We start from the raw sequence: 24,205 nt of genomic DNA, 5'->3' as shown, positions 1-24,205 counted from the left end.
TTTGAGTAAGCAGCAATACGTTGTTGCCTTTATGTCATCTTAATTTGAATGGGTTTGCTCATTAAATTGTACAAAAAACTTTCATCAAGTTGTGGGTCTAAAAAATACCCTTATGTTGCATTTTTTTTATTTTACAGTCGTTTCTTATAAAAATATATTATTTAATTTATACATATATTTTACAAACAGCGAATTTTTTCCTCAAAAAGGATCCAAAGCCTTTAGAAAAGTTGGAAAAGGTTAATATTGTAAAAAAATGTGCGAATGCCAAACAACTAGCAACTCGAGCTTACGAGCTTCCTCATATATTTACATACAATGTATGTATAAAAATGTGGGAACCTGCATATGTATGTATATGTGTATATTTCATATCTTATAAAAATGTATGAAATTTTTTCAAAGCGTGTCCATAACTAAATATGGTACATATTTTGAAATAAAGCAACCCAGTAACTTTTCGACAGGGATAAAATTCTGCCATATTAAGCAGGTTGTATTTTTTGATAGTATTACATATGTATATGACTTCAGTTCATCTGGATTATGTACTTTTGTATATTAAATTTAAATTTAAACCAAAATGATACACGTTTAATCACTTAGAGTATATTCATCCAGCATCACGTGTTACAGCACATTCTAGAAATCGTATTCATTTTCAGAAAATTTTCCAGTTACAGCACGGCTCACCATTCAGATGACTCTGTACACAATTCCGTATAATAGAGCAGTGATACTCCACGTATTACATATATGTGTGTAGTATGTATAAGCAGCACCCCCATTGAATAGCACATAACCCGTATGAGACTTTCAGTAACGAACCCCTAGCCCAAAACAATTTCAAACCTGCCATAATTAGCGAATTAAAACACGACCACGGTCATTTGCGCTTTTTGAAATTCCGAAGCTTACCTTCTACGTGTGTGTAGAGTTTTCTAAATTGATTCTTTGAATTGATGGGCGTAAAAAAGCCATATCTTGCTCCAATAACCAGACGAATATCCGAAAAAAAGTCGTATATTTTATATCCTTTTGTAGGCATCGATCAATCGTGGGACTGATTGGATCGGCCATAATGAAACGCGTCTCATCATATTCGTGATACGTATCAGTTGATTAATTTTTTGAATGGTACTATCGTATTATAACATCGTCATTGTGTTACCGAATAATAATGTAACAGGCTGAGCATGCTCGTATGTAGGCTGTTATGCGTATTAGGCATGTGTGTGTGTGTGTGTGTGTGTTTTTTTTATGAGAGGTAAATTTTAGCCAAATATTTATATTGCACCACGTCGCTAACGATGTGTATATAAACACAAAGCGAATGATTTCGCTTTCGGCGAATATGGTTGAAAAATCTTGCAAAAATAAATACATCAGGTTTTTTTGGTTGTATTCCTCAAAATCTTTTTCGTCTAACTAATCTAATCATGGGAAAGTTTTCTACTTAATTTTTTTTCCTTGACCTTTTCCGCACAAATTCTTTGATCGATTTCTATGTCACTGTATTATCAAACTCCTCTCAATAAAAAAAAACTTTTTTCAAACATGGGTTCGAAGGGGGTGCTTGAATATTCCTTTCTATTATTTATTTTCTCATACATAGGTCTATTATTAAGATATACGAAAAAAATCTTTTTTTTTTGTGTTAAAATAAATTAACCTTTCATATATTTCTCTTTTCAGACGAACAAGTACTCGAATTATCATCTACTGCTCAGATTTGACCGCTTCTATTGACCGGTAAGTCTAAATGAATTTACTTTCATAAAAAAATACATCTGTTACTTACATGTAAAATTTACTCATTGACTACTATAAAGGTATTCATTATAATGTACATATGTATAGGTATAAAAATAAAAGCTAGGAAACATGTATGCCAGATAGAGCCAAATTGGTTTAAAAATTACTGATATAAACTAGTATTGTGCACGTTGATATTGATACATGAATTAAAATGAAGTAATACATATGTTTAATAACGATAAATAAGAACAACAACAATTTATTAGATTATTGTTTTATGAGTCGTCTTATATATTCTCGTTTTTGAAAGCGTCAGGTGTAATGTACAGCAATGTATGTAAGTAGATATTTACATATGTACATACAGTGCAATATTTGTGCGCGTAAAAATGTTTGAAAATCAATTTTACTATATGTATGTTCATATATAAAAAATACTATTTTATAAAATTCGTCATGCCAATTATTGTATGTATAAAAGTTTCAGTCAAATTTATTTAGCGGGTAATGAGATAAATAATCCAAAAACTGATTCCAAGAGATGATATGTTTATTTTATCACCATATCAAGCTTAGTAAATTAATTACAAAAGTGTATGAAAATATATATGTATGTATGTACATTTTTACATGATTTTGTATTTTTTTTAATGTTTCCGTCGTTTATGCAAAATTTAAACAGGACTTGGTTCACTTTTGCCGTACAATATACTATCACATGTTTTCACTAATTACTAATTACACTAGCTGAAAGTTGGACGGTATTCAACACCTGTCACAAATTTAGCTAGAATCACATTTTGCACGACACACATATTAAAAATAAATTTTCGTAACTTTCGGGGGAAATTCCCACATCTCGCCACCGGAAGCGATTTGCCATTCGAATATCCACGTCGAAACATAAAAAAGCAATATAAATCAGTAGGCATACAGACTATATTTCATATATATGTAAGTATACAAAATATATAGAGTATACAAAAGTATTGGAAAAGTGTGTAAATTTGTACACGTACTCGTCATGAAAACGCACAATAGACGTAGTACCTAGTCCGAACAAATGATCAATTGTTGTTACGTGAACGTTACTCGGGCTATTTATTCACTTGCACGGACATTTAAGTCTCGTTTTTCGGACCTTTTGTCCTCTATTGTTGCGTTTATAAATCGACTGTCAGCGTTTGATAACTTGGAAACGTAGGGGACCGCGTTGTTGTTGTTTTTTTTATTATTTTATTACTATTTTATTTGGAAAGTATGTACCTTACGCAAGCGATTTCGGTAGCAGGCTCGTCCGTTCGAATACGCGCTCGATTCAAATCGATATTTTACGATTCTAATTATTATTATTCAAAGTGGTGCTTTTGTGAATGGACGACTGTTGGTCCATATAAGGCTTTCACGGAAGCGACTCGTCAATCAGTGGCTGGGATGCACTCGTTAAATGCAACAACGTCACGTGTAATTGCATCGACAACCATATGGCGACAGTGATTGTTTAAACTGCATTTCTCGTTACGAATTCAACGTAATTTTGTGTATATTGTGTATTGTATATATAGTTATGTGTTTTTGCATATTTTTCCTAAAACCACATATTAATAGATTGACGTAAAAATTTGAATATGTCGTAGATCTTGTCATTTGCATGCATTTTATCTTGGGTATTGCAATGTATTTTTATTGCTTCTCGTTTATCAGATATGAACGTTTAAAAATATGCGCAATTTTTCCAGATTTTTGGTCTTTGCAGTCTCTAGCTCGAAATCTAGTCATGCTGTGCCAAAAATGAGTATTGGAATTAATAGTCGGATGTTTTTTTCTATTGATTGTGATTTTTCATTGCCTTTAAGGCGTATACGTACATATAATTAATTATCAATTCAGAAATTGACTTTTTCCGTAATATTATGAACATATTTCGCTAATTTTCGTATATGTCTACAATTGAATAATGATATACAATTTTGTCGCTTTAATTGGATGTTATTCGACCGATAAAACTATAATACACGTGAGTATTTTGATTTTTAAATGCTTTTTATTATTACTAAATTATGTTCACAATACATCTTATATCTATTTTAATAGCTACTGATCTACTGATCATTTTCTATTTTACAATTTTAATTTAATTTTGTTAGTAATCATAGTATTATATTATTATAATGTTAATGTACAGCATAATAGGAAAAGAGCTCAAAAACCTATTTACAATTCTTATAAATGCTCATAATACATCTAATACATAATATTAATTAAAGACTATCTAAAGTCGACGATCTAAATCAGATTGTGTTCAGGTAATCTGTGTTTATATCTGAAGGGTATAGACATTTTGTGTCTCTCCATGAATGTTTTTTTGTACAACATGTAAGAAAAATCATAATATTAAATGATACTAAGCAATAGCAGTGTGTTGTTACTTACTTTATATTAATAAATTTTGAAGGTTTCCTACAATATTGTACACAAATCATTCGTTGAAAATGTCATAAAAATACTCTTGATATTCCATTACTGCCCGAAACATTTATGAATATACATACATATGTACATATGTATGTACTTATGTACACAAATATCATATTCCACAAACAGTTAACTATTAACATACATACAAATGTTCATATTATAGTTAGAGCCAATTTATATCATGCTTGGAGTAATTGCAACTGATGGGTCTACCTCGTTCCACCAACTTGCAATATATCATGACTGGTTTTCCCAAATTTTTCGGTGTATTACGTCGTTGTGTTTGTATATACATACATATACGAAAATGTTTTACATAGTGAAATACTTATTTTACGAGATAAATGTTAACTTTTAAATAAATATTGTAAGAATTGATTTTTAAATATTTTAAAAATGTGTTTAAGGCTTAAAAATCTATAAATTATCACAACATGTCTCGTATATTAAAGATATTACATACATATATACGAAAAACATTTTTGTATAAATATACAAACTCCTGTGAAGCTCCTTATGCATACATATTTCATATATCTCCATTGCAAAATTCACTCCGAATGTTATAATGGTAAGTTGAAAATTTCGCATACTGTAAAATAGGTTTTATTTTAGCGATTTTCCGATGTTTTATTTTGGGTCTAAAGCGTCATAATGATATACTGTGATGCACGCGCCCTTTGGCCCCGACGGCAACAATTTAATAAATCGTAATGGCCGGAAGAGTCGTATTTTAAAACCGAAAACCGCGCGTAAATCACACCGGGAAAAAGGACATAAATCCTGGGTATTTTTTCCGTTTTATTTTCACTTGTATCATATGTGTTACAGTTAGATGTACACGAGATGAAAGGGATGTGAGTATTGAGTGTTGTAAAAGTGTCGTCGCGATACGCTACCCTTAAATATATACATGCATATGTATATGCATATATCAAAATTCTGATTATTTTCTAAACAGAATTTTTTTGTGTGTAATTTTAACGTTTCTCAAATGTTATTATATTCAGCATCAGTTTCATTAGACATATGTATATGCAAACTCATTTCGATTTTCATTGTGAATATGAAAAACGTATGTATATGTACATATATGAAAGTAACAATGTCATTCAAAAGAGCCTACTTTTATGAAATTTTCGTCTATCGTGCTATTTTTTTTAACAAAATATACAATTTTTCGCCTCGTGGTTCATTATTCAAATTTGAAAATCGGTTGCATATGAATGGGTAGTAAAATGGAGACGAACCAAAGTATCATTTCTTTTTTCTGAAAATATGATCACACATACATATGTATGTATATTACAATCAATAGCTGAATTGTCTGATGTTACTCAGGTTAGTAAAAGCTAGAAAATTAAAGTAAAATATGAAACCTTTCCATGAAAATTGCATGAGATCTAAATTACATATGTACGTACATAAATACATACGAACACGTATTAAAGTAAGGTGAACTTTAGGATTTTAAAAATTAAGTGATTCTGAATTTAAAATAACATAGATTTGTACAGCAGACGAATAAATAAACAAGGTTCATTTATTTATTTATTCATTTACAGCAAGCACCAATATCTCTAGTACGTAGCATTCTAGAATTTTCTTCCATTATATGGAGTCTTACCCATATGACTCATTCATTGAAAATTGAGAGAATCAAAAAACGGTTTCTCAGATATCTTTATATGAAATTGTATGGTCATTATCCTTGGTAATATCCTAGTGCATTCCTGTTAGGGGCGTTAGGCTTCAACTCATTGGAGTCTCGTCGTGTTATGCTTCTGGTAAAGCACTTTTTTAAGCTATTAAATGGGATAATACCCAATGTTCAGGTTCTTAATGAATTTAAGTTGTATGCACCTAGTAAGTTCAGGGACCCGAGGAGTCGTAATTTGTTTTCTCCTCCTGTGGCCCGCACAAATATGTTGGCAACATCTAAAATATCTAGAGCGATATATCTGCTTAACCGGGTTGCTGGTGAAATTGACCTCTTCAATGTAAACTGTGCTAAACTGGTTGAGTGGTTGATGAGCAACGCCAGTGTTTGATTTTATCAATTATAAATGTCAATGATTTTTCCATCAAGATATAACAGGTTGTTATGATTAAGTTATTATAAGTATGATGTTATGATTGTATGACTGGACACAGTGACCGGTTTGTAGCTCTCTGTAATGTCACTGTGGTTAATAAGCTGAAAATAAAAATAAATAAAATAAAATAAGAACCAGCTGCAAATACAAAACATCCCTGCGAGGCCCAAATGGAAGAGAGAAGATCAAAATTCCACTCATACATCGAATACAATTATAAAAATAAGGAATTTATAATTGTGTATTGCGTATTATATTATATTTTTACGTGAAATAAAATAATCACATATAATCGTGTGAAAGTATTTGAAAAACTTGTGGACTCGATAAAATTGTGTTCCATTTTTTCAAATTATGCATCTGACGCGTTATAAATTGTTTCGTTTATTGTTATAATTTATTTTTATCTTCACAATATTTCTGATGTGTGTAAGACCCTTATTGAAATTTTTATTTTCCTATGAATATATCAAATATTGGTTTTCCCACCGCCCGATAAGAAGGCAACTTTCGTATATAATAACAGTGTCAGAGTGGCGTAAACATTGTGAGTTTTGAAAGTATAATTTGATAGGGATTTAAGAGCCACTCTAGGCTCCGAAATTTTCGTTCGCTGGAGTGGACTGGCAGAAAAAATGTTTATGATAACCCTTTGCGGACCGCTTCTGCCTTCGCAGGCATCGATTCGAGGGCAATGGGGTGTGAATATACCAGCGACAGGGATGCTTTATAGCTGAACATAAATTATACAAGGCTTCTTCGTCTGTAATGAGCACACAACTTCTGCGAACGGCTAATCTGGAGCCTAGTGTTAAAAAAAAATGATTAAATTAATTCATCTCTCTTTAGAGTGGGCGCCAAAGAAGTCCTTCACGCTCCAAATGCTGAGGTCGTTCTTGAGGTATTCTCTTTTACTTGTTTATATACAGAAGTATATTATTGTGATTTATGCTCGTTATTATTTTGAGAATATAAAAGCGACTTTTTTATTGTCGGCTATGTTCGATCGATTCATATTATTTCCTTTTGTCTAAAAGTATCCCTTCCTAACTGCATTGATATCTGATTTAATAGCCTCAATTGAATTGAGCTGGATTTTTTTTTGTTATTTATTTTCATTGTCTTGTTTGTGTAACAAATTTTCGTTTCCTTGATTTTTATCGGAGATAAAAAAAGTTACGTCTACTTTCTTTTGCGCGTTATCTTTTTAAGATCTTGTCAACAGAATCTCCATATATTTAAATGAATTGTTGTTTTTTTTCGGTTTTCGGAGACTTCAATTTCGTTCCAAAATATATGTATTTAAGTTTGTCTGGTAAACATGATTAATTCAGGTACTTTTTACTATACTTTTCTAGTTTCACTGTCTATTCCTACAGTCTTCTGATCGTTTTGAAACTTTGCCATTTTACGCGGTTTGGTCAACAAAGAAATTTAAATCGATTCTGATAGTTCGATGGTGAAAAATAATCGTAATAGACACATTTAAAAATGCAAACATTTTGGACATCTTGACGTTTAGCGGTCAGTAACTTTATGTGTTCGCCACCCTCTCGTTTTGTCAGATTTTCATTGTTTAGACGCCTATAACTTTATCTTTTTCACACTATATCTTATAAAATTTGCATTATATGCTCTCATTATCTCTCATATACATTTTTTACTTCACTAATAGGTTATATAACGAATGTTAAAATGTTTATATTATAATTCGATAATCGTCTTATGACCAAACGCCAAGAGTTCATTGTTGACATTCATGTCTGGCATTCGTAGTTTGTTTACAACTCTCTGATTTTGGCTGTTGTTCGAAGAAACCGATCTGCGATATTTTACGAGATTTATATTTTTATATACCAAACATAGAAAAGCTTAGTTTTTAAAAAAACTTTTTTTCTATTAATTTTAATATACATAATAGACTCATGCTTAGCATATACATATAAAATAGAAAATTTAAAAATATTAAATTCAAAATCAATATTTAAATTGTCAATTTTCAATTAGAAAAATAGACGTTGTTCGGGTTGATTAAATTTAATCACAAAGAACCCCTTCAAAAGGTTCGGACTCTTTCCAAAACCCGCCTAGGCTCTAAATAAAGTTACGAAAGATTTTTTTTTATATTTTGTTGTTTCAGGTCGATAATAAATTAATTTGAACTATATTAGAAATTTCCTCAGTCATGAACAAAATGAGCGATGACGTTTCGCTTTGTTCTGCTGCAGTATCTCTACCCGTTTCAGACTTGATTAATAACATGGCTTCACGTCATTTTTCATCGCTCTCCGGTTAATTGGCCACGGCCAACCCTCGCCAGCCATTAACTTCTAAAACCGTGAAACGTACCAAATTTTCGCAGACATGAAACGTGTATGTACATACTTTTTATTTTCGCCCGCCATTTCTTAATGGACGCTCGCCTTTTTTTTACTACCGCTTAACATGAAACTACTGCGCCCACCGCAATAAAATAGGAATAATTTATGATTATGTAGGTCGCGATTTTACCGTGAGCGAAGCGAAATTTAAAATTCTCTTCGGAAAAATCGCAAAATCACGTTATTGCGTGAAAAAAGTTGTCGCAACATCTGGTTCGACGACGACGACATCAAATGTCAGTTTGCCTAAGCGGAACAAAAAGCTATTTGTTCTCGATCAGTCATTCTGAAATATTACTATGTATGTACCTTTATGCGCTCGTGTGTGTATTTTTATGTATATGTATACGTAGGTTTTTCAAATGAAAAAGTTATTCTTTTGAATAAAATATTTCTAATATAAATCATTATATGCCTTCAATATAACGTGACCCCCTCACACCATACATACGTGAACTCCCATTTTTATGTGAAAGGATTCGCCAAACATTTTCCACTGTGTAATATCGCTATAAGTTTTCGGCGTTTTCCCAAACTTCCCCGAAACGCTATGCTGAGAAAAAGAGAAACATGGTGGTCGGGAAAAAATCAGAAAATCTGTTGCAAAAACAAAAATATTACACATCACGGAATATACGCGGCCATGAAAACTGTAAATACTGAACACACATCGACGGACGTTATGCTATATGTATGTAGTTTGATCTTTTTTGGAGGTTTTCTTCGTTTTTATTATATTTACGGTGAAAATATTGTGAAGGGGCTTTGTAGAGCGGACGCTAAACAATTCTCGAAGAGAGAAAATAAAAATAAAACGGGAAAATAAGCTTGCAGTCACACCCAAACATACGGTTTAATATTGCAAGAAGGTTTCGGTTTTTCAAGGCACAAGGGCACTCGTCGTAAATCTCACCTTTAAAGGGTTTCGAAGCACTCAGCGGAGCATTGTTAACCAAATAATAACCTCGTAAATATTTAACTTGGATTTTGTAGGAAAACCCCTTCGACAGAACCATCTTTCAAAAAGCTAAACGCCCTTTGTTCAGTAAGCAAACATGTGTAAGTACGAGCGCAGAGCTACGTAGTTTCGTCAATAGAATTTTGGCTGAAATCCGTGTACATTTTAACGAAAGGAAAGTTTAATGCGAATTCACAGTTAAACAAGTATTCTGATAGCTGGGGGAACTTTTCAGCTCAAGACCTTTTTAAATAGACTGGGTAAATCGCCCGTTTTGTACAAAAGTTTACATCCCACTAGATTATATGCATTGTGTGTACATATCCCACCAGTATTTTTTTTTTAACATTACTTTTTCTTTCAAGTATGAATAAAAGTTATAAAAATTGTTTTCAACTTTTATTTTAAAATATTCAAATACCAAATTCATGGACTTACTTTATAAATATCTCCCTTAAGTGGTGAGTAGTGGGAGTAATCAAAATTTGATGCGCCAAAATTTCGGGAAGAAGATTATTTGAAAATGGTCATGATTTCAGAAACATATTTCAGTATTTTAGGATCATTTAAATTCAATGTGCCACAACAGTTTTTGGTCTTTACACCTGTATGTATGTATGCTTTTTGTCAAAAAATCTAAATTGAATATTTGGAATTGAATTATAAAACAAGTAATCACAGCCTGATATTTCTTTAAATTGCAGGTAGCTAGAAATTTTTTCACATTAAAATATGTTGATATATCTTCTAAGAAATTTATCTTACGGAGACTGAGACTATCTTCTTAAAATATACATGCATGCATGAAATACAAAAATCTTTTGTGAATACTACATTTATATAGACTTGTTGGAATCTGTATGTGATTAAAGACAGCTCAGATTGATGCGTCGCAATACGAACGTTCCTGTTAACCTTTTCGGCACTTGCGTGCGTATTAAAAGGTGTAAAATACCTACCGAACAAAAGCCAACACGACAACTTTACGAAGGCCCAAATCGGACAAAAGGGCTCTGCTCTGGCACGCCCTTTTCTATTGAAACGATAAAGTTTACCCGTAAATTAAGACATTCAAAGCGTGCGTATTAGCCGCGATTGTTTCATTGTTCAAATGTTGCGTGAGGTTCTTTTTATTGATCATTGTATTTAATATACACAGATATATGTATTACTATCACGAATGCAGGTATAGATTGTATAAATTAACGAAATCTTTATTTTAGTATCGTAATTGTGTGTTTCCTCTCTCTATGGATGGAATTTATTATATTTTACGACTAAAAGACGCCCACTGTATCATATACAAAGTATTCATTGTGTGTATGTACCTATATATTTATATATAGGAAATTCATTAAATACCCACGTATTTATCGGACAGTCACTAGTATAAAAGCGAAATTGGATACAGTTTTTTTTATCAAGACTATTTAAGATAAAACTTGGTTTTATTAGTCGTATATTCAAATAGACAACTGTGAGTTATGAAATTTCGGCTGTTTGCTATTCGTGAATAGTTTTGGGAAATATCTCACATTCGTTTCTTTTTGTTTGGATTGAATTTTTGTATTGTAAATGTGACAATTCACGTATGGATCTGTCTGTAGGCAAATCGTCATACAAATCACTAGCAGGTTATCTGTCGTATCGGTTTTTCAGGGATCAAAAAATGTTCAGAGATCACTGCTAACAAAATGGGCATAGATTTTTACAATACAATATGATCAGAATTAAATGGACTGAAAATTTTAATCATAATTTATATTTATATTTAAATAAAATGCTCCAATATGCTCCGGACAAGCGAACAATAAAGTAACACCATTATACTTGGATCTTGGAAGTAGTGATAATTGCGCAAAACAAATCCAAGCATTTTGGTAGCCCTACAGCACAGAAATATCATCAGAAATATGTATGAGTCGAAAATTTGAAGTCACTCCTAAACAGTATACCAAGATCAACAGTTGAGTCAGTTAGCGTTAACTGATAGTTCCGAAGGCTATAAGCGAACTCAATAGGGGAAATATACCTTGAGAAGGAAATAATATGGCATTTAGTCAAGCTGAATGGTAGATCATTATTTAAAGACCATTCAGATAGTAATTCTAAGTCATCCTGCAATCCCACACAGTCGGAATGACAACCGATCGCTCTAAAAAATCTTCAAGTTATAAGCCATTTTCTGACTAGTTATAACCCATTTCATGACTATTTATAAGCCATTTTCTGGTCATCCCCAACGTCAAGGTATTTAATTCTATGGAGTCTGCCTTCAGCTGCAAAATACGTTTGGCGAGGAAGAGTCTTATTTCTTACCTGCTGTGCATTAAGTACATTTATTTAGAGTTTGCTTAAGTAAGTTTCACTTCATATTATGTATTGTAAAACAAACGGTTAGTTTGTTTTTGTTTTAGAAAATATTCTCAAAAACGAAGTCGGAAGATTTGTCTCTTGATATGTCTCGTACTGGACTTACAGCTATGACAAATGTCGTAGCCAGAGGCCCTACGAGAGAGAGAGAGAGAGAGACTTGTCTAGCGACAGATCTCTATGTGAATGCCCACCACAAGATATCTCTTCGTACCACACCCAACGGTGCTCTCGTTGCAAAATCACTGAGCAATTTGATTAACAATCCTTCTGTCGCATCGGTACATTGAGCGATCGACCGATTCGGGTCCTAAAAGGTTCCGATTAAAAGTCTTCCGGGCGAAACGCCTCGTTAAAAAAGGGTCCGGCGAACCCTTCCAAGTCGAGTCATTTAATCCGAATCGTATTTTTCGACCGATTTCATTAGAACACTAACCCTTTCGCAACTGCGGAGGGGGGGGGAGTCGACGCAACGGTCTGGTCAGCGACGTGAGCAACTTCTAATCATCGGTCCTGATGGCCGACGAAGTGCTTCCAGCCTCCATTAGCCAAATTGCCAAAGTTCGGCGTTTCAATTATCACACAGAGACTGCTAGTCCAAGTCCAAGTCCTCCCCCGCGTATGTGCGTGCCTTTCCTTGACCCAGAACGTGGTCGGTAGTTGCTAAGTTGAATTTTATTACCAGTACGTTCGCGATCCTCATACGTTATTGTGCGATTACCATAACGCTTTTTTTTTCAACATGCCATTTCCTCCCCTTTTTTATTATATTTCTTTTTTTTTTTTGTTTTACGACACTAAAATGTATCATATGTGAGCTGTTTGGAAATGGAAACGGCTTGAAAATCGACGCCATCCACTGATTTAAAGCGTATAATAAAATACTTCGATATTTTCTAAAATTCATTGTATAGATCGCGACCTACATTGTATATAGATTTTTTACAAAGCATTTATATGTTTCACTTCGCTAATAGTTCAAGCAATATTCCTTCATTCTTCCGATCGGTTTGAAACTTCGGTTTGCGCGGTTTGTTCATCGATAGAAATTTAAATCGCTTTCGATAGTTCCATGGTGAAAAATAGTTGTAATAATCACCTTTAAGAATGCAAAAATTTTGTAGACGATGACGTTTAGTGGCCAGTAGCCGTATAGCCAGCAGTGTGGCTCAATGGTAGCGTGTATGTTTAGCACCAAGTGATCAGTGGGTTCGATCCGCGATACTGCTGATTAGATTTGGGGGTATTTGTGAGTCCAAATCGATCGTTTCTTATCAGAGTTTTCCAATTTTATCTAATCATTGTTGAAACGTTCCTCAAAATTGGCAAAAAAACATCTTTCCTGTTGTCGCAAATCTTCTGTATTTATTGTATGTATGTACAATTTGTAAAAATTATGTACAAATCAAAAATCCATAGATGTCTCAATGGATTTATTCTTTAATTAATTAATGAATTAATTGTTATTTCGTGTTCTTCAGCTTCTCGAAATACATTCATTTATGTAATAATAAAATGCTGCATTATTTGTAGTTAATTGTCCAGGAAAGCGCATTTGGGGTCTTCCTGGTATATACATATCTATGTAAATAAAATATGTTTGACTTTCCGCCACCCACTCGTTTTGTCATATATTAATTGTTGTGAGTCAAGATGCAGTCCTAAATATTTAGCTGACAAAGCTTGTGGAACTTGGATTCCATTTATGAAAGTCTGAGTGCTGACACTATTTCGTCGCAGTGCAAATGTGACCTGCATTGATTTTAGCTCGTTGAGTTTCATTTTCCAGTCCTTGGTCCATTTGCTGATCTTGTCCAGTGCACGCTGCAGGCGTTCAAATGCTTCCTTCTGTGACTCGCTCGATGACATAATGACTGTGTCATCTGCAAATGTTCCAATGAATGTCTCTTCGCTTGTCGGGATGTCAGCAGTGTATATCAGGTACAGTATAGGCCCTATTACGCTTCCCTGTGGTACTCCTGCAGAGGCTGTGAAAAAGTTAGAGAATGCCTCCTCATGAGCAACTCTGAATTTGCGTCCGGATAAGTATGATTCCAGTAATTTGACATAATTTCCAGGTAATGACTGGAATGTTTAAACGCCTTTAACTTTATCTTTTTCACACTATATACAAAATTTGCATTATAAGCTCTCATTATCTCTCATATATATTTTTACTTCACTTACATATTACTTATGTATGCTTACTTCCAACTTGTAAACTTGTACTAACTGGAAAGTTTTTTAAAAAATTCAGCACAAGATTACATATGTTAAGTAGATATGTGCATATGCTAAGAATGGCGAATTGGGAGCATGATTGTGATATGTCTACAAGCAAATTTAATCTCGGTAGAGTTTTAAATATTAGAATAAATCAGAGAAACTGAATATAGAAATGATAATACATACATACTTCAAAATTATACCCCAGTTATCTTTTTTGCTCGTTTACATTTCAATACATATGTAGTTTTAGAAAGGAATTGATATACAGTTTGAAATGAATGTGACGACATTTGCATCTAGTGAGTTGTGCTACCGGAAAATGTGTCATGTTTTTGAAAAGCTGCCAGTGTACTATAATAGGATTTAAAAACAAGAACAAAACTGAAAACCTAATTAAGTCAAATCATGGATGTATCACCATGTATAAATGTACATCTTTTATAACTTAATGGAACGTAATTATTGGTGACTTTTATTCGAAAAAAAGTACGAAAAAACAGCTCGGTGTTCCGGTGCAAGGTGGTTTAGTTAAATTGCAGGAAAATTCACTCGCACAATGTGGTGTTAAAATGAAAAGCGGTGTGGAAAATGTGCATATTTCCATCGCTGGAGAAACAGCTGACTCACTTGACGCTTAAAAATGTGAAAATCCGAGAAGATTTGCTAAAAGCAATTTTTGCTGTAAAAAAGAACTTTCTGTTTTAACGTTATGAATTTTCGTTCATATTTTGCCGAATTCATTTCATTAAATTGATCACTGTGAAACATTCATTTCAGCACGAAATTTATTAAAACATAATAACACAGCTTTTTGCAGAATACCGCTCGTATTTTTTTTTTGTTTTTTCCTTCTCTCACGTTACATTTTATATTACAAATAAACATATATATAGGTATATATTTTTAGCATACATATGTATTTAGCATACATAGAAACAAAAAAATTAAAATATATTGAATACACAATATCCAATTTTTAAAAACATTTTATAGGATGACTAAATATAAAAATAATTTTACTCCAGCTAAAAAAAGGCAAGTTTTTTTTTAAATGTAGCCAATAGGAACAAAATTTCATTAATTAGTAAACCTAATTAAATTGTAGACGTATTCCCATTGTTCTCGAAGGACGTGATATTTATTTATTGATTTTTTACATAGATACATATATACCAGGAAGGTCTGACAGGTAGACCCAAATGAGCCATCCTATAAAATTAATTTATTACATAAATCACTCTATTTTGAGAGACTGAAGAACACGAAATAAACAATTAATTAATTAATTAATCCATTGAGATATCTATGGATTTAGACATGAACATAATTTTTTACATATTGTACATAAATCAAATTCATATATTTGTGACAGCAGGTAGGATGAATTTTTTGCCAATTTGAGGAACCGTTTCAATGAAAATCAGATGAATTGGCAAACTCTGATAAGAAACGATCGATTTGGAGTCACAAATAGCCAAGTCTAACCAGCAGTATTAAAGACTAGCACGGGATCGAACCCGGAACCTAACATAAACGCAACCACCGAGCCATACTACTGGCTATATATGTATGTATTATATTTTATTTTATTTTATTTATTGAAAAATCAACAGACAACAAGATGTAGAAATCCATAAAAACAAAGACTAAATATATATGTATATGTAACATCCGAGTCCAATTACAGATTTTTACAAAGATAAACAAATGAAAAAGATAAATACAAGATAAACAAATGAAAATATAACATGACTAAATAGCACATTGCATAACTAAACTAAAGTAAACTAAAACTTAAAAATTGGGAAAAGGTTATAAAATAGAATAGAAGAAGAAATGGATCAATCGGTCAAGATTCTCTTGATGTTAGTCCTGAATTGATGTAGGGAAATACCGAACAGATCAACCTCATTCAGCTCCCCGTTAAACATACGATAAACACGCTACAGATAAGAATATTTTTGGGAAATTAGTATTGAAAGGATTAAGTGAAAAGAGTGCAACGTGTCTAGAATACTTAACTGGAATCCTGAAATCAACCTTACTCAGTAAATAGAACCACCAAGAAATCCATTTATGAGCTTAAAGAAGAATGTAGCATCAGTAAGTCGTCGCCTGACAGAAAGATTGCTAAAAGATAGTATTTTTAAAATATCGGAAACGGGAGAATGGGTATAGGTAGGAAAAAGGTAGCGTAAGGATTTATATTCTATTCCATATACATATATTCCGTTAACGCTTACATGTATGTTTAGAAAACTTTGTTTTAATATAAATAACTACAAACTACAAATCGTGCAAATTTAATATACAAATATATATATTGGAGGGAAATGAGAAATCGAAAAATTTTCGATTGTATAGAATATACATGTACATACAATAGGAGCAAATATGTATAAGCTGTAAGGCTCTTGCTAAAGTCTGATTGCAAAAGTTTTACACGCCCGATCAGTGTCCTTATTTAAGCTCTATGTAGTCGATAAAGTACTTGCCGTAAAGGAGTTAAGGATTTAACCGGTATTTGTTTGAGAAACCGGATACTCTTTAGGTATATGTACATACATATTATATATTATATGTTCTAAATCAAACTATCCATTCAATATCGTTTCAATTTGCGCTCTCCGTGTATGAATTCCGGTTTTTACATATCATTTTTCATAAATTTTTCTATACGACCAGTCACGTACAAAGCTCTTCTCGCGTATGTTCCATTTGAGAATCTCATGCCGCATTACCCGCACACAATTGATACGAAAGTTTTCCTTTGCATTTTCCTTAAGACCATATTCACAAACATTTTTTTATCGGACTCACGCCCGAAAACTCAATCGACCGCACATTAGTTATAACTCCACATTTCACTTCCATTCCACATTTTTTCGTTTGCGATAAGTCAAAGAAAATATGCATTTCAATACGTGGAAAGAATTTTCCAATATTTATCAGCACTCTTAAGTAATTTAAACGTTTTTATATTGCTCGGTGAATTTAGTATATTTTCAGAAGCTTACAAAATCAAATATATATTATAATTTTCCTTTTTGATTCCGTACTTGATTAGTCTTTTCCACCGAACAATCGCACCTGATGTTTTTTTCTAACATATATTTAATATTCGTAGCATATTTTTACAGCAAACGTGTTCCGATAAATATTCATCTAGCCAATATACGTGTCGGTCATATTTCATCGCATACGAAGAACATGAACGATTTTCGTATTTCCGACCCACTTTCGATCAGAAAATATTAAATAGAGAAGGGATGTAGGGAAAGCTTTTTGTTGAATTCAATCGCCTTTGATTGATTTCAACTCGCCTGTTTTTGAAGCATGCCATCAGAGATTACAAAAATTCCAATGGAGCATTTCGTTTATAATATATTTAAATTAATTAATAAATTGAAAGCACGGGAAATTATGAACATAATTTGCGGCTGCGTTCACGACATGTTCTATAATATTATATTTTGAAAGGACATTTCAACAATGTGAACTTTCCACCATTGAATTGTAAAACTTTGTTATAATGCGTGTTCGTTCCCTAAATTTTCCTAATTAACTCAATTTTGAACTTCGATGTAGAGAAGAACTTCGAAGTTTTTTTCCCATTGTATTATACTATTTTTTTTTTTTAAATAATTTATAAATTATATATAATTTTCTCTCAAATTTTATATAAGACGTCTAATAAAGAACACGAATGGATCTAACGCTACGTTTCGTTGCACAAAGGAAGTCTGCACGTACGATAGTGCATATTAGAGTCGACAGGAATTCTCCTAGGCTTCAAGCTTTGAAATCCGCATTGAGAGCATTCAGCACTGTCTTTGTAATCCATTCTTGCACCATATGAGCATTTTCACTGCATCACTATTGACAGGCACACCAATGCAATATTGCATCGCGAAAACGTCTCATATAATTTTCCGGGCAATTCATCACCCACAATGAATTGAGTAACGACAAGTGCTTCATTGTCCAATATACAAGTCTACAGTTTTTGATTAAGGAGTAGCAAAGTTGGTATACTATTGTAGCATATGCTAAAAGGAGCCGCCGTTATAATTGGTTTTCAAGGATTATCTCCAGGCTTAAGTGCTGTCGGCTAACAATGGAGACCCCCGAATGGATTTAGTGGTCGGTGACGGTACCCAGCCACTTCCCGCTAGAGTTCTCAGAACTGACAGCGCGAGACCGTGGGACTGCATATCTGGTACGTGACTATAACAATAGGTAAACAAACGTGTGAAGGAAGATGCACTGAGCGACCTGTCCTTTATAAGCAAGTACTTAGGCCATACCAAGACATTCTAGACGGAGCACTGGCGGTGTGTAGATCTCCTTAATCACCCAATAAAAGCTGTGAAGCGACTTTGGCTTTTTATTTGGATCCTCCACCCACCCCTACGCAACACTATCATATGGTATTGTAACGAGATTAGGTGATTGGTGCTGGTCGACTACTGATTTGCCAGCACTGATATATATTTGTTCCATGCTTCATTTGGAGCTAATTGATCGAGGAATCAACAACAAATTACCTCTACTCACTGCTTATTTCACTCCAATCTTGGAAAACCTTCTTGATGTTCACGCAACATTACTATAAACTAAGAACTTTTTCAATAGAAAAAGTTCAAATATTTTTTCTTTTTAACCAAAGTTAAAATGCAGTCGAGCAATGCCGGGAAATTCAGCTATAATTTGTTTATTCATTTAAATTATTTGAGAGAGGCGGCATAGCCAATAAATTCAAGAAGCTTGTCAATAATAATAATAACAAAAATAATATAAAATTAAATAAAACGAAAACGAGAATCAAAATAAAATAGTAGAAAATACAAGAGGAAACAAAAATACAATAATTATAGGAAGAAATACAAAAGGACTTATTTCAAAGGAGTTTTGCAGTACTAGAAGCTACTAATTCATTAGGTAAACTACATATGTATGTGTTTCAAAATTTGGCCACTATGTATTTGAAAACAATGAATCTCTAATATTTGTATTAGAAATATCTTTTTGCAGTATGAGAGTATGACAGCTCAGATGCGTGCTTTTGTTAAACGTTAAGAATTAAACGTACATATGAATACCGGAAATCAAAAAGGACCTAAGTGCCACCTTTCAGAGTTTGAGATATGTACATTGGTTTTCGTCAATACATTGTACAAGCAATACAAACTTGCTATTGATATAAACTATTAAAAATCGATTTTGGGGACTTTGACCATATTTTAAAGCATTGTCGCTGGCATAAAACGTATAGTAGGTACGTATTTCTGGCACAAAACCAATTTTGAATTTTTTGGCACTTACATAGGTCCGTTTTGATTTCCGGTATTCACATTGTGTATGTATGTGTGTGTATGTAAATTATAAAATTTGGTATTAAGAGGGCTGGACAGCAGCGCCTTGTCCATACAAACGTACTATACTTCTCCCTTCCTCAATTATGGCACTAGAGAAATTATTTTTTAATATGCTATGGATATCCACCATTGGGGTGCATCTATCGTTTTATTTTTTTGATTAATTATTTTTTATAGGAGCTAGGAGCCGCCAAACATCTATAAAATCGCCTCTTTTTTAAACCCACGAAACGAGTCCAGCGTGCTTATTTAACGGTCGATTTTAAAAAAAATACGCCGATAGATGCACAAAAAGTATCTTTCTCATACCGATGATGATTTTTTTTTTAAAATTGGTCCAGTTTTGGAGAAGAAAATAGGAGAATACGAAACCTCGATTTTGTCAATTTAAAATACGTTTTATCTCGTCGAAGCGCAACTGTCGCATTCACTCAATATATATATTGATATATATTGTCGCATTCACTCAATAAATACATACACTCAATATATATATCGAAGAAAGGAACGTTAACAAAATTAAGGTTTCAGGTGTACAGCCCTCTTAAACACTTTTTTTTATTTTTAAAACAAAACGGATAACAGTGGCGTACAAGTATTCTAAAATATTGTAAAAAAATATTATTGGAACTGAAGTGTAGATTCACCTGCTTTCTTTATTCAAAGAACTACGTACGCCTTCACTTAATATTTTTTTACAAAAACAAAAACACCAGTGTCCATTGTCTTATACATATGTATGTACATACATTTGCTTTGTAACCATCATTGAAATTAACAATAGTATCATTCATTACTGTCAATAACACAAATTCACACAAACTTTAATACATTTTTCTGTAAATTGTCGGGTCAATTGATTAATATTGTTGCAAAGCGTCATTCTTTCAACATTAATAATAATAAAATAAGATAATTTCCCGGCAAACTCTGATAAGAAACGATCGACTTGGAGTCACAAATATCCAAGTCTAACCAGCAGTAATAATGATTAGCCCGGAATCGAACCCAATAATCATTTGGTGCTAAACATAAACAACCCAACCAATGAGCCATACTGCTGGTTCTATGTAGTTCTGTGCTATATATGTATATAAATAAAATGATATTTTTTAATAATCCACAATTTGTATAGAGTGAAAGACTTGGCTCACCAAAGTGTAATCACAGCATCATTTGTGTACAGAGTGGCTAGAAAATGTCGCCTCCAGCCGCGACATCGTTAGCGCGACATTTCAAAAAGCTCATGGGGGGGAGCAAAACTCTCTCGAGACGTACCTCGACGAGTATGGTCGCTTTTTGTCCACGACGTCGGTGTCCATCATCGGGAGATGATTTACACGAGCCGCCCCTTGCGGAATGCCCTTCGCCATTAAGGCTCATATTGGCGCAACTTCCAACGCCATATTACAAAAGGGCCTAATGGCCGCGCGCCCCTCGCGACGCTGAATATTACGCTCGGTGTTCACGCTCATATATTGTAATGTGTTACGTTATTGAAATAGGTACACCCGATGAATTATTAAATTATTATCCTCGGAAAATGTGAAAAGCGGCCGATTAAAATTCCAAAATGTGTGTACGTCGGTAATCTTATTATGGCGGGACACCGGGGTTGAAAACCTGTTGCGAACTGAGCCAAATCGAGCCAAATAATCACGAAATTGGTAAATGTTGACTCACATATTGACCACTTTACATACATATGTATGTATACCTCGAGATGTATTTGGGTCGGAACTAAAAAATTCTGAATTGACAATTGACTCGATGATTTTGGAAAGCTGTTACACGTATGTATGTACATATGTATACGTCTATTTTGGTTAAAATTCTGATTGCTTTGGTTCCTAATAAGTTTAAGTCTCTTGATAAAAGATTCATACATAGTGTGTGCAACTTTTATATATTACAGATTTTGAATAGGCATCGAAAAATTAAGTTTTATATCAAAGCAAGACATAATAATGTACAAGCAAGCGAGACAAAAAAATGCTTGCAACTAACGTTTTTGCGACTCGGTAATTACATAGGTGCAATATATGTTTATCATATCTCAATGAAATATCAACCTCTTATTTTATGACAAATAGCACAAAACTGAAGATTTGAGTTTATTATTTAATTTTAAATAACATTATTATATACTGGAAAAATGCAACATAATTAAAAAAAAAAAACCGTAAAATTTCTATTCATCATTTTTATAATAATCTTTTCACATTATGAATTGTTAATTTTATTTCAGTTTTCAACTTTTTGTTATCAAAATACTCAATAATCCCAAAACTACTAACTACCTCAGACGTTCGCAAGAAGTTCAATATATGTAATGTTCATACATATACATAGTATTTACACAAATTTTATTATTAAAACAATTGATAAGAGTTGTTGAAAATGCAGTACCGTTGGAGATTATTCTCAGTTCGTTAATAAAATATGTATTAAATAGACAGACTCGTTTTATAATTATCCACAGAAGTGTATTGGAAATGTTATTAATATATACACGTATTTAATATAATATTATCATCATCATCATCATCTACAGCTATTCATCATCTACTGCTGGATGAAAGCCTCTCCGACATGCTTCCACTCATTTCTGTTTTGCGCAACTCTTATCCATCTCACCCCTCACATTTTCCTGATTTCGTCTACCCATATTTCCTGCGATCTTCCTTTTACCCCTTTTTCATTCTCTCGGGTACCATTCTAGCACTTATTTTGTCCACCTTTTGTCCATTCTTCTAGCTGCGTGTCCCACCCATTGCCATTTCTATCTCCTCACTCTATCCACTATATCCACTACCATTCTCATTCTTCTTTTACCCACGTATTCCGTTTCCTGTCTTTCCTCATTATGTCAAGCATACAACGTTCATATCTACTACAATAGGGCGAGATAGTTGGTTTGTTTTTTTTTTTGAAGAAGAAAACAAATAGCTCGTATCAACTTGGAATTTCAAATCCCTAAAAGAAAAAAAAGACATTTATGTCTATTGAAAACTTTAGTATTACGTACATACTACAGCTGGTTTTTTATCACTATGCCAAAGAATGCGAAGCTCGCCTGAGTGAAAATTCCTTTTGACATTTTATATGATTGATGCTGTGGATGAATTTGTAACCTACAAAACGGAAGTAAGGGTGAAATGTCTTCTCTGATTAGAATTGAAAAGAAAATGGAAATTCATCCGTAATTAACCAAAATAGACAAGCGGTACCGTCTCTCCGACGATAATTAATTACTCGACATTGCGTACACACAAGTTCATTAATATCTCAATTATTTCACTTTACGTTGTTATTATTCGAAGTAATTTTTATTTAAAAATGATTTATTATAGGCACATAATTACTCCATACAATTTTAAAACTGGTGTGTTATTTCTCGGCTAAAAAATACAGGGTCTTTGTGTCGTATTTGCATTGAAAAACCCGAGGAAACCCAAGACAATTCCTTTTGTGTGTCGGGTGTCGCTCGCTCATACATTTGCTAATGAATGTCTTTTAATACATTTAACTATTATTACTACGCTTCGTTCAAGAAACTCATATTTTAGCAGTACTTTGCCATTTTATCTAATTAGCTGTATCACCTTGATACATCGTAAGTATTTATATATTTAATTAAAAAATATATATTATCTTTTTGGTGCTCTGGAGCTATATGTTACACTTATCTTTGAACTACGTTTCATCATTTTCATTCACTGTGAAAACAAATTATTGGACGTGTTCAAATAAGGAAAAAATACGTGATCTGCGATTGCCTTGAGCTTATATTGAGAGGTTTATCTTCACACGAATATGATGTTTATTTATACAACTCTTCAATATTTTTATGAAGTCGCTTTTTTATCATTTCAAAACCATCTGTCGGTCTTTTTGTCACGCTTCCTAAAGTGAACTGTATTTCGACAAAAATATTTATATTATATTATACGCTGTTTATATTTTAATGTAATTTACATATAATAGTTAAGACTACGTTTTAATATACATATACACACAAAATGTTTTTTCAATTGAAATCTTAAAGACGTAACTCGAACAAAACGTCGACGACTCAATAAATTAGTGTTAAAATATGTAGATGTAGCATATGTCGTATGCGAAATTAATAGATAGAGGTAGCAAGTAAGTACGAATAAAAGATGTTATCCAGGCGACTGTCTCAATAAATCACTGCACGAATCGTTGCTATTGGCTTTCGCAAAAGACGAAACAATTTCACGTGGTGAATGAAAGCGAATAATATATCGCCATGGCCAAACTCGTTCTTCGCGAACAATAAATGCCGGGAGGAAAAACTCGCATTTTTCCCACGATTACACGCCGAAAGTAATATTGTAACAACGGTGAAATTCTATTGTTGCGCAATGCGCTAACATCAGTGGCAAAACGGCACATGGAAACAAATTTGTCACATAAATTATAATCGACCTTTTCTATGGCGGCCGTCCCGACATCTCGAATCCTCGCCACGGCCAATTGTGGAACTGCGGGGATTTGAATAATTGACCTCAGCATACAAATGTGGGTTTT

The 24,205-nt window shown here is 33.0% G+C and overlaps 1 protein-coding gene across 1 annotated transcript in view; it reads left to right on the top strand.

The window, feature by feature from the left end:
- LOC143911804 (CD151 antigen-like) overlaps positions 1-24,205 on the top strand; it is a 203,689-nt gene that overhangs the window by 47,230 nt on the left and 132,254 nt on the right. Inside the window, exon 3 of the mRNA XM_077430853.1 lies at positions 1,696-1,752. The gene's annotated coding sequence lies outside the window, so the exon portion shown is untranslated. The remainder of the gene's footprint in view (positions 1-1,695; positions 1,753-24,205) is intronic.

Source organism: Arctopsyche grandis, chromosome 5 (assembly GCF_051622035.1).
Source record: "Arctopsyche grandis isolate Sample6627 chromosome 5, ASM5162203v2, whole genome shotgun sequence".
In the NCBI taxonomy this organism is placed as follows: domain Eukaryota; kingdom Metazoa; phylum Arthropoda; class Insecta; order Trichoptera; family Hydropsychidae; genus Arctopsyche; species Arctopsyche grandis.
The sequence above is the reverse complement of the archived record's forward strand: the minus strand, read 5'-3'. Positions and strand labels throughout refer to the sequence as shown.